A 13,102-nucleotide genomic window follows, 5' to 3' on the forward strand; every position below is an offset into this window, starting at 1 on the left:
CAATATATACATGTATATGTATGCACACACAATTATGCATATACAGATATAAATACTACACAAAGTATTCTCAAAAACTGAGATAGGACTTTACCAAATTCCCTTTATGAGACCAACATGCTCCTAATAAATCAGAGAAGAATAATATAAAGAACTCTAGACCAACCTTTTATGGATATCTATTTTTAAAAAAATTCTAAAACAAAAGAAAAAAACATCAAGTTCTGAAAAGGAAATCATTCATCATGATGTAGTTGGACAAGAATGCAAAGATGGTTCAATATTACAAAAACAATCTGCATCACTAAAGATATTACATACATTAAATTTTAAAAATACCAAGTTATATATGATTAACTGAATAAATGCAATAACAACAAAAGACTCTGGAAAAAGTATAACACTCCTTTATGATAAAAACACTATAAAACCTATACTTACAAGATCCTCTTTCTTTTCATATGAGGGAAAGCAATTATTTTAAAAACAACATCTAGTATATATACAGTAGAAAGACATTATAAATATTTTTAATAGAAAAATGAATAAAAGATTGTAGTAAGAATGTTTTCTTTCCCTATTTTAGACATAGTTTTAAAATATTAGTAAGATTAATAAGGGAACAAAGTTAAAGGCATGAGAATAGATGAAGAGGAGGCAAACATGCTCAATTTGTTGGTGACATAATTTGATTAGGACTATGCTGATGGCTAAGTCATATCAATAACAGAATGTCAATGCTAACATAATATTCATAGATTTAGTGCTATTCCAATCAAGTTACCAAAGGAGTACTTAGTGCAGTGCCTGGCACATAGTAAGTGTTTAATAAATGATTGTTGATGTTTTAAAAGTAGATAAAATAATACCAAAATTAATTTTTTGGGGGAGGGAGACAATCAAGGTGGCTCAGTGGATAGAGCACCAATCTTAGAATCAGGAGGATTTAAAATCTGGCCTCAGACATTAAATACTATCTTTGTGATCTTGGGGAAGTCATTTAATCTTGATTGTCTTGTTAAAACAATATAACAATAACAACAGCAACAACAACAATAATAATTTGTAGGAACAAAGAATAGAGAATATCAAGGGAAATAATGAGGGAAAGAGATAGGGAGTAGTGGTGAAAGTGGAATAGTGATTTTAGACCTCAAACTATATTATTCATAATGTGATCATTGTTACATCTTTTTGACACTGGTTAAAAAAAAGAAAAATGGAACAAAGGAACAAACTAGATAATGAAGAACCAGAAATAATTCAATTTAATAACTTAGTATTTAATAAACTTTAAATCATAAATGACCACAACAGAAATTAGTTTTAGGTCAATGTCTTATATTATGAATATATTTTATTACATGGACTGAATATTAAAGATCATATCATTAAAAATTAGAAGAGAGCCAGGTTGGGTGCCTTTCATAGCTATGTCTAGTCATTTAATTCTTACTCTAGCAAAAGTAGAAGAAATTATAAAAGACAAATAGTTTGTTACATGAATTTAAAAAACTTTTGCATGAACAAGATTAATGCAAGTAAAATGAGAAGAAAGATGATTAACTAGAAAAAATCCTAATATCAAACATCTCTGGCATATATCTAATAGCCAAGATACATAGCTAAATAGAAATATATATGCCCAAAAGGTAGTGGCTTACATTTTTTTCATATAAATTGCAAACTATTAGGAATCATATGAAAGAATGCTTGAGATTAATAATAAGAGAAATGAGAAGCAAAACAACTCTGGGATTTTACCTCACTCACACCTAGCAATTTGGCAAAGAGGCAAAAATAAGGAATGGGTTGTATAAAGGAAAGTACACTACTACATTGTTAGTGGAACTTTGAATGGGTACAACAATTTGAGAAAGTTATTTGTAATATGTGAAGAAATTATTCTTTGACCCAGAAACTCTTCCAGTACTAGGCATATACCCTTAAAGAAGTAACTGAAAAAGAGAAAAGCCCTATATATACCAAAATATCCATAGAGATATTTTTGTGTGTGTGTGATAGCAAAGAATCAGAAAAACAGATTCCCATCAATTGAGAATTAGCTAAACAAATTGAGATAAAGAGGAAGGGATAAACTAAAGCATGTAATGAAATATTACTATGTTGTAAGAAATAGGGCAGTTAAGTTGCACCAGGCCTGAAATCAGGAAGAGTATTTTTGTGAGTTCAAGTCTGGTCTCAGACACATATTTTCTAGCTGTGTAACACTAGGCAGATCACTTAATCCTTTTTGCCTCAATTGCTCATCTGTAAAATGAAGAAGGAAATAGCCAAACAATCCAGCATTTTTGCCAAGAAAACCCCAAAATGGGATTGCAAAGAATCAGAATATGAATTAAAAATGACTGAACAACAACAAAACCCCCCAAAATAATGGATATGTAAAAAATCATATATATAATATGACATTGTATGTGAACTGTTGCAAAGTGAAACAAAATAAGCAAAATTATATGTGTATAACTATATATGTGTATATATATATACATATACACACACATGTATATATAACATCATACAAATATAATGACTTTGTGTGAATGGAAACGATAACAAAATCATCCAAACTGAAGGCTGTGTTTGCAGGAGGAAGCAGCTTCCAGATTGGGAGACAGGGAGAGTCAACAAAAAAAAGCCTTTTTTCCCATCCAGATCCACATGTGGCTATGAATACAAGGAATCTCTGTTCTTTGCCTCTTTATATTTATTCTTTGTTACTTTAGAGCTGGCTAAGACCTTGGGAACTTTGAAAGGTTGGAAGAACCAGCCATTTGAGATCCAAAAACTGCAGACACATCCAAGTTTGATGGTGATCAAGCATTGCCAAGGATCCAGCCCCCAGTGAACACTATAATAGGCAAGATACTTTCACCTGAAACAAGAGAGACTCATTCTTGGGCTACCATATTCAGAAAGGAAAGTAATGGGTCAACTAGAGGAGAGGGAAGGAGAAAAGCCTTGGATACCATGAAACAGCAATCAAAGCTGGATTCAAAGAAGAAATACCAAGTATAATCCTGTGTTCCTTTGAAAAAGGACTATGGAAGTGGAACACTGCATGTGTCAGACTTTTTTTTGGTCAGTTTTGTTGAACTGGGGTTTTTCCTCTCTTTTTTATTCTTTGTATAAGAGTGACTTTCTAGGAGACAATGGAAGGAAGGAATACTTTGGGGAAAGTAAGCAATCTACAAAACAAAAAAGAGTGATAAAATTATTTTTTAAATTAATTCCTAAAAAAGCTATGTCATACCACTTTTCAGGTTGTTGAACAATACTGTAAAATCAACTAGTAATAAGGTATCACCATTCCAAAAAAACTAGTGGGAATCACTGATGTAAATTATTTTACTACAGAAGACATTTCATGTGTATATTCTCTACATCGATGGCATTCAATATATTTTCAAGTATTTATTAATCAATTTTTTTAGTGTGTAGTACATTAATTCTCTTTTTTTTATTTTTTTATTTTATTTATTTATTTATTTATAAAATAGCCTTTTATTTACAGGTTATATGCATGGGTAACTTTACAGCATTAACAATTGCCAAACCTCTTGTTCATTAATTCTCTATTTAAAGAAAATGCCTGGGGTACAGAGTGATTTCATTTTTATAGCCTACAAAATAATATCTTTTAATGTAAATTAAAGGTGATAATTTTTAGATGTGTTCTAAATGATACATTTTATAGCTTTACTGATAAAACAAAATTTAAATCATGTTCACATCAATTATATTCTGCTTAAATCTAGATTAAGTCATTGATATTCTATAATAAAGTTTTTTTAAAAAGCAATTTAAAAGGCTCCTGTTCCCTATTTTGAAAAATTTAAGCAATTCTAATTGTTCCTAAACAAATAATTATGGCTACAAAATCAATAAGAATAAAATGTTATTGGAAAGTGGCATCTGTCTTAAGTCAGGACCTACAATTATACTAACAGCATGATGGCTTGGGTTTATATTTGAACTTTTTTTTCATCTTTCTTTTGTCTTCTTGTCCTTTGGGAATCTATGAATGAATGCACATTTGTATAGATTATTCTGTAATTTGGCCATTAGTGTTTAGAACTCAATCCACCCCCACCTGATCTCAGGTGTTGGTTTGAAATAGTCTCCTCTGGGTTGTTTATTATTTAACATTACAATGATTAATCAGTTGTGTGCTTTCTTTATTAAACAGAACATAATTCCCAAGTCTCAGTCTGGGTGGATCCAAAAATAATGAAAGCAAATGCCATTCAAACTTTACCAATTATTTAATCTTAAAATAGTTATTGCTAAAGATAAATATTTGAAAACAATCATGCTGAGTGAGAACCCATCTGTACAATTATTTTCCTTTGGTTGTCTTTTTATTAACAAAAGAGTAAAAAAAAAATGGAATATTTTTTCTGTTTCAGTTTATAGGAGAAGGCATTGAGAGAAAAATAATGCATACTATTATTAAGGAGGCAAAAAGGAAAAGTCATGAATAAAAAGGAAAAATAAAATAAAGAATATGAAAAAGGTGGGAAGGAAAGATGCCATCCAGAATTCTATGTCATTTCACATTTATTGTTCATGATGTCAATTTATTAAGATTGTCTTATAGAAAGGTAAACTATCAAAGAAAGTCTTAATTCACTTCCCATGATCAACATGGGATGTTGGCCTATGAAAGCCAGTCCATGAAACATGCACAGATCTTTACTGTTTGAACAAAACCTACTTCCAACCAGGAGTAATTGAGGGGACTAGTACTATGTGATGGTAGAAAGTCTTTTAAATGGGTTCTGAGCCAGAACTGAATGTGCATGCAAAGTGGGCAACCAGCCTATTCTTGTTCTCTTTCTTTGGTGCATTTAGAAAGCAGGACTGAGCTGCATGCTTTCAAGAGCCAGGTGGAAGGAGGGTATCTGTCTGGTCACTCACCTAGCTCTGAGGATAAGTCCACTTTTGTCTTTTGTGTTTGCTCTTTCCTAGCCGTGTATCAATAAGTATTCTAAGGCGGCAGTCATTCATGTCCAGCAATAACTTGGTGAGTTCAAGACATCCAGAATGTGATGTCTTTCCTGTGAATGGTGCCAGCAGTGGCTGGAGCCACCACAGTGGAATTGGTCCCTGGAAGTGGAGGTGTTTCAGCCAGAAGCATCTGTGGACAGCGGCAGCTTCAGGGACTGTGTTATCTCCCGGTAGTGAGGAGCACCAGATTCTAGAAAAGAGCTTTTCCTGGGAGCTCATCAGAGAGCTGCACCTGAAGGAAAGTTCATGAAGACTCCACAAATGGAGAAAAGGTCTTCTAGGGACAAGTGGGAGGTTCTGGTGGTCTCACATGTTCTACAATATGTGTGCCTCACTACTCAAGGACCTTGTGTCTGTAAGGGGGGAATATGTACCTCTCATTTGAGGAAAATGTTTTATACCAACTATTCTTTCTTTTCTTTTTCTTGAAAATTAAGACAATTTATCATATACCAAACATTGTTATAAACAATCCAGTTGCTAAAATGCACCTGGTTTCTCATTTTCATGTAAATAGACTGTATTACTATCTTATTTATCTGACCTTTGTTTTTCTGGAAGACAACCTGTAGTTCCTTTCCAAGGTTATAGAATTATAAGTTTGTAATAATTTTAAAAATTTAATTTCTTCTAATTATTCTAAGATAGAAAGAATCATGATAAAGAGGAGACAGCCTTGAGAGTCACAATGTCCCAGGTATCTGCCTGACATAGCAGCTATATGATTCCTGGACAAATCATTTAATTTCTGAGAGCCTCTCGCAACTTTACAAAATTAAACTGGGGAGGGGGAAAGAGATAAAGGAAGGAGATTGCATTGACAATATGAAGCGGATTTCCATACTTGAAAAAAGTCAATTAGTATACAACAAAGTGCCTTGATTAATAAGAAGAACCAGTTTTGAATTCTTAACTATGTTATGTTCAGGATCCTTTAACTGAAGCTCTAAGAAGTCCTCTCAGCCAGCCAAAAACAGTACCTTTACCTACATACAATACCCATTTCAGCTAAAACTTCCAATTTAGATATTCTGGAGAGAAATCCCAAAAGCAAAACTGAAACCCCATTTTTAAAAAGATTGGATTTTACTTAGTCCTGACTTATCCAAATGCATGCTGTTGTATTAAGTATATGGCCAATAGTCATGGAATCCATTGAGAAATGAAAGCTGTACTCTCAATTCTCTAAAATCAGAACTTCATTTATACTTATCCTTAGAATGCACAAGAATGATGTCACCTACGAGAGACTTCTAAGATAGGCTCCTGAGTTTCGACAGGAGTAGTACCTTTTGTCTCAGAAGAAGGGATTCAAGGAAAGGACTAGCATCCTCCATTTCCAAGTGGTCTGACTTTTCCAGTTCATTGCCCATGCCTATATTCTCTTTGACTTGCATTTTTTCTTTTCCATTTTCAAAGTTTTTTTTTCTGGGGTTTGAGCTACAACTACCTCATTTTCCTTCTGATGTACAAAACTATAAATCCTGTTTGATCTATATGAAAAATCATTATCCTTGTTCTGCACGCATTATGTGCTACTTATTTTTTTCTCTTCTCAGTCAGAAGGTTCTCATCCTACTTGCCTTCTTCATTGGATGGCATTTATATTTCAGCTCTTTTTTATGGTTACCCTCTGCATTGACTTGATCTATATCTTCTTCAAATATAACATAAGTCCCAAATTTATCTTCATATTCTCCAGCAAAGACATACTTGAAAAATAAGTGTTTGTATCAATTTCCAAAAATCTTGCATTTGTTTCCACATTTTGTTAAAACAAACAAGTGATTTTGAATTTATACTCCTGACAATTTCCCCAAAACAAATGGCTTCTCTTCCTTTTTATCTATCCTCTTCATCATGCTTTGAGAATCCCCTCAAGAAGGGCAGCAGCCACCATGTCCAGCAGCCTATGGCTCTAATGGCCTTTCCCTTATTCCCATTTCCTATCCCCCTACATCACATGCTTGAACACTACCATCAGCTCAAGGATGGACAACTGAGAAGTCACTTCCTCATTCTCTTGTTCCCACTCCCTATACCAACTATTCTTGCTATACCTTCTCCATAAATACCTTTGCTAAAAGCTAATTAATTCTTTTTTTTTTTTTATTTAATAGCCTTTTATTTACAGGATATATGCATGGGTAACTTTACAGCATTAACAATTGCCAAACCTCTTGTTCCAATTTTTCACCTCTTACCCCCCACCCCCTCCCCCAGATGACAGGATGACCAGTAGATGTTAAGAAGCTAATTAATTCTTGATGACATAATTATTAAGGGAGAGTACACCAGTCAGGGATCAGGAACTCCTCCGTAGAACCTCAGCTCCGTAGGGTTATGCTAGGAGCCTGAGGAGATGAGTCAACAGTCCTCCAGGGATCCGAAGGACACAAGGCTATTGAGTGCCCAGTTGGGGGAGTGGCCCTAGAAGATGGGTTTGTTTTACAAACGTAATAATCTACACCATTCTTAATAGCATAATTTGTTCAATATGTAACCTCTTATTTCAGAGGCTCACTTGAGCTCTCTATCTCTGTCTCTGTCTCTCTCCCCTTCTCTCTTCTTCTCTCTCTTTCTCTCTCTGTGTGTCTTGTCTTCTTTCTTTGTCTATCTCTTCTTCTTCCTCTTCTTTCTCTCCCTCTCTTTCATTGTCTCCTCCTATATTTTTTTCTTCTACCCTAGAGATGTTTCTATCTCTCCAGGAGTCAGACTTGGAAAGATTATGCTGAAAATACAATAATTGTCTCAGCTCTTTCAAAATGAAATAGTCAATTTTATGATGCCTTGGAATAATTTGAAGCATTCACATGCCTTTTGGCAAACATAGGGTTTTGATGCCTCTGAACCATTTAAGATTTTTCTACCCTTTCCTTTGAGTGTTAACAGCCCCATGCGGCACACAAAGTCATGTCTTAAATCATTCTGGAAACATTTCTATTTGTCAATACTCTGCCAAAAGTCCCAGTTCCAGGAGGATGCTGGGAAGATAGCAGAGGTCAGTAAATTTCAAGATTTTCCCCCACAAACAGAACAGATTTGTGCTTCAGGGCTAATATAGACTAGTGAAAAATCAAGAAAATTTGGAGCAGAACAGGAGTCCTCCTGGTACAACCTAAGAAGATCCAAAGACCCCATGCTGGGGAATTAACCAGTGTAAAGTGCAAACACCAAGTGAGGACCTCTGGGGTGAGCTGGGTCTGACTGGAGCCTCAGCAGAAGCCACAGGAACTTTCATCTTCCAGATATCGTGATGAGTCTGGGGTCTGAGGCTGGGAAGACTGAGGCTGACTGAGAATGTCAGTGCTGCAAGGATACAGTCCTGGGAGGGAAGGAACCACTGGGTGAGTACAGAAGCAGTGGAGCAGGGATGCTGCTGGCTATGGGCACATGTAGGGGAGGGAGATTTGGTTTGGGGTTCCAGGTCAGAGGAGAGAGCCGAAAGGAAGTTTGAGACAATATCTCCCCAGCCCAGGATTAGAAGTACTTACATTAATACTTCCCATTAAAAAAAATGAACCAGCAAAGAAGAAAGACTCCAACAAAGAAGAAAGATCCCAACCACAGAAACTTACTATGGGAATATGGAAGATTGGGTTTCATCTTCAAAAAGTAAAAACAGGTTTTTCTATCCCAAAGAGTAGCCAAATTTTCCCAGAGAAAATTTATAGAACTGCAAAAAGAATTTAAAAATCAAATGAGACATTGAGGAAAAACTAAAGAAATAAAAATAAAAATCATCCAAGAAAATCAAAATCATGGAAAAAAGTTATCCAAATGGAAAAGAAAATATCGAATCTTAAAAATGAAAATAGCTCTTTGAAAATTAGAATTGGACAAGGGGAAGCCAGTGAAGCTACAAGAGACCAAGAAATAACAAAACAGAATATAAAGAATGAAAAAGTAGAACACAATATGAAACATCTTATTAAAAAACAAACAACATATCTGGAGAACTGATCAAGAAGAGAAAATATAAGAATAATTGGACTACCTGAAAGCTGTGACCAAAATAAGAACCTTGACACAATAGTACAAGAAATAATCCAAGAAAATTGTCCTGATAGAACATAAGGGGAAAGTAAAAATAGAAAAAGTTCACCTATCACTACCTCACAGAGATCCTTTACAGAAAACACATAGAAATATTATTGCCAAATTTCAAAATCCCTAGTTCAAAGAGAACATTTTGCAAGAAACAAGAAAAAAAATCCAAATATGCTAGAATTAGAATTGTACAGGATTTATCAGCAGCCACAATAAAAGACCTCAGGCCTTGGAATTATATGTACCAGCAATCAAAAGAATTAGGCCTATGCTCAAAAATATCATATCCAGCAAAATTATCCTTAATATTGAATGAAAAAATAGACATTGAGCAAACTTATAGATTTTCAGGATCTTCTTTCAATCGAGCCTGAACTCAACATAAAATTTAACATGTAAGAGCCAATATCCAAGACTAATTTCAAGAAATTTAACATGGGAGACAAATTCTTCATCTTTTTAACATGGAAATGTATACCAGATGTTTGACTGACATCAATAATTGGATAGCTCAAAAGAAGGATTTATGCAAATGAGATACAGAGGAAGACTAGACACAGAGACATTAGAGGGAGGAGAAGGGCTCATAGTTCTGTAAAACTATTCACATCAGGAATAGTATATTCCAAAATCTATAAAGAAATTAGAGGTGAGGAATGGGCAAAAGAGGAAGTAAAGAGTCGGGGAAGAAGACAAGAGAGGGATCTATGGATGGGGGGGGGAGGTTAATTAATAGCAAGGCAAGTTAAAGAGAAGAATTAAAGAAGAAGAATTAGTAGAAATAGGAAAAAGGAGATATATATACAAACACTGAAACAAAGATCAGGCGTCAAATTTATTAGAAAAAAGTACAGCTAGTAATCATTGATCTTAGACAAAATCAAACTTAAAGATTCAATCAAGAGAGAAAGTCCACATATATGTCAACTATATCAATATAGTTTTAATAGATATATATTCTTGTCACCTATATATGTATGTACCTAGATATATGTATATTGTGTTGGTCTGTGGATGGATGTGAATATATATGTGTATGTGTGGGTGGGTGGGTATGGGTGGGTAGATATGTATATGTACATATATGTATATGTACATATCTATAAAATACAATGTTGCTTAAGTATAGCAGGCTTAAGGAAAGTAGGGGGGTGAAAAAGGGAAAAAAGAATGAAGTAAAAAGGTGAACAGCAAAGAACACAAGAACAACCTATAAGGAACAAAGAAAAGATGGACACACATGAATAAAATTTCTTCTACTATTATGTGTCCTTTCTTGAACTAAAAATTTATTGTTTTATATTTTGAATTCTCCCTGAAGTTCTGCTGAGCATAAGATAATGTTCTGTTCTGTTTTGTTTAATTTTATTTTGTCTTTCTTTTTTCTATTTTTTTTTTTTTTGATAAACAAAAAAATTTTTAAAAAGAAGACAAAAGTCCCAGTTCCCCACTGCTGGGTACATTGGAATAAGTTGTCTCATTTATCCTTTTTCCCTCTCTTAGCAGCATGTCTCCCATTGAGGCAACAACCCACATATCTTTTGGGGACTGAGAAAAATCATTTGTATCCACCCTTATAGAGGATAAAACAATCATAGATTTGGAGCTAGAAAGGTCTTGAGAGCCCATATAGTACAATCCCCTTATTTTATAGATTTCATGGTTCTATAAAGCTACTCACATCAGGAATACATACATATCATGAAGGGTATAGTATCCTCCAAAATCTATAAAGAAATTAGAGGGGAGGAATGGGCAAAGAAGGAAGTAAAGAGTGGGGGAAGAAGACAAGAGAGAGATCCATGGATGGGGATTGCCCAGTTTCCCAGTTTCTTCCTGAACAGCTAAGCCAAGTCAGGAAAATTGTCCTGTGATTTTCCAGGCATTTCTGAAGATTTCCAAAGGTGGGGGAAAGGGCAGAGCTAGTAGCTGCTGTCAGTCAAAGGCAGTACAAATGCATAATTCAGGAAGTGAGTGCAAAGACAGTGCTAGTAGGAGAGAATCAGGCTTCCATCCAGTCCTAAGATTTATGTCTCCACTAAGAACATATTTCTCTTGTTCCTTCAAAAAAAATTATAGCTTTTATAAAGCTGCCTTTTGTGACAGTATTGATTGATGGGAGAGATTCATGAACTCTTCCTAATAATAAATAGATATTTTATATTCATTATCATGTCATAGAATAAATAATGATATAAATAACACTCTGAAATGTTGAACTGTAACATTTATTGCCAATATCTCAATAAAGCAATGGAATCTAGAGGAGCAGCCCTGAAGTCAGGAGGACCCGAGTTCAAATCTGATTTCGGACACTTAGCACTTCCTAGCTGTGTGACCCTGGGCAAGTCATTTAACCCCAATTGCCTCAGTAAAAACAAAACAAAACAAAAAAATGGGATCAGTTAATTTTGATTTGTAAAATTGCATTAGTGGTATTTTTAATATTAGATGATTTTTTAAACTACAATAACCCATGGAATAGAAAAAATAGAATACCAACCATGCAGTCCTATCTCATGTAGTTGTCTTCTGTTTCTTCAGTGACTGTGGCAGAGCAATGTAAAGAAAAGTCAAAGTATGCAAAAATCATACCATTTATAGAATATCCAAACCATTTGATTGTTAGTACTCTTAATATTTAAGTTTTGTCCAAGAACCATCAGTCAAAAGACTATTGAGAGAGTAGTTTTTATCAATATTCTTGCTATAAATGAGCACTTTTCAGTAATGTGGCCTAGGGACTCTCCTTAGACACTAAGGGATGTATATAAGGTCAAAATTATTTTTATAACAATACTAAGATGTTTTGATTTCTAATGAAGTATGTATCTCTAGATATGATCCACATAAACTAAAACTCTTTTTTGGAGGGGATAATTTTCAAGAGTCTTAAAAGATTAAAGGAGAAGATTGTTTGAACTGTCAAGCAGAACTGGAAGAACAATCTATACAGTAATAACAATATTATGAAGATGAACAACTTTGTAAGACTTTGGATTTTGAAACATAATTCCAGAGGAATTGTGATGAAAAATACTACCTCCAGTTAGAAAGGTATTTAGACAGGCATATGTTTTGGCATTTGTTTGTTTGGTTTGGTTTGGTTTTTTGGACATGGCCAATGCAGAAATTTGTTTTACTTGACTATACATGCTTGTAATAGGTTTTATTTTTCTTGCTTTCTCAATGGGAAGCCAGATTGGGCATGGGAGGAAGAATTCAGATGTGAAAATAAAATAGAATTATAAATAAATAAATAGGCAAACAAATGGATAAATAAATGGGCAGGGGAAAAGTATAAAGAGGAATGAAACCAAAAAAGTTTAAGAACTGTTATCATATATGAAACAAAAAAGTCATAAAAATTTATAGTAAACTGGAAGAATAACACATCTTAGAGGAGCAAATAAAGGAGTTGGTTGTTCCATTCCATGCCCAAAGATAGTAAGAAATATAATTTCATGGGATAGTTAGTCACTTCACCTTGAATGTTCAGAGAGAATTAAGCAAACCTTGAAGATAATTACAGAATATCACATGTTGTAAAGGATGAAAAAGGAGAGAAAGGTTATGAGGAATTTAACAGAATTCTCCAATCGACGAACATGGTTCAAAGAGACAGTACTATTTACTAAGGCTATCGTGGATTGTATCCATATGCCTCATTCAACTTGTGGTTAAAAATGCTATGATTCTGTTTAATGTATTTGGTCTAGTAGAATGAGCTAATTCTTAGACTTTTATAACAGTTGGGTTGAACAGCAGGTCATAGAACTATGTAATCTTAGAATCTCAGAAGTCACGTAGTTCCATCATATATATAGTGGGAATCATGTTTATAATATCCTTAATCAATGGTTACATATCATATGCTTGAGCTTTCTGTTGTGTATGCATCACATTTTTCTTGTATTAAACTTATTTCTATACATATCTAACATGAAGAACAAATATGGGAAAGCTGGATTGGCTCTTTCTATGGTAGAGATAATATAGTGGCTTTGAAAGATCCATTCAA

At 34.1% G+C, this 13,102-nt stretch overlaps 1 pseudogene; it reads right to left on the reverse strand.

Annotated features, from left to right (window-relative positions):
* Positions 1-6,252: 6,252 nt before the first annotated feature.
* On the reverse strand, positions 6,253-7,122 carry LOC111718522 (annotated as a pseudogene).
* Positions 7,123-13,102: the final 5,980 nt, after the last annotated feature.

This window comes from Sarcophilus harrisii, chromosome 2, assembly GCF_902635505.1.
Source record: "Sarcophilus harrisii chromosome 2, mSarHar1.11, whole genome shotgun sequence".
In the NCBI taxonomy this organism is placed as follows: Eukaryota; Metazoa; Chordata; class Mammalia; order Dasyuromorphia; family Dasyuridae; genus Sarcophilus; species Sarcophilus harrisii.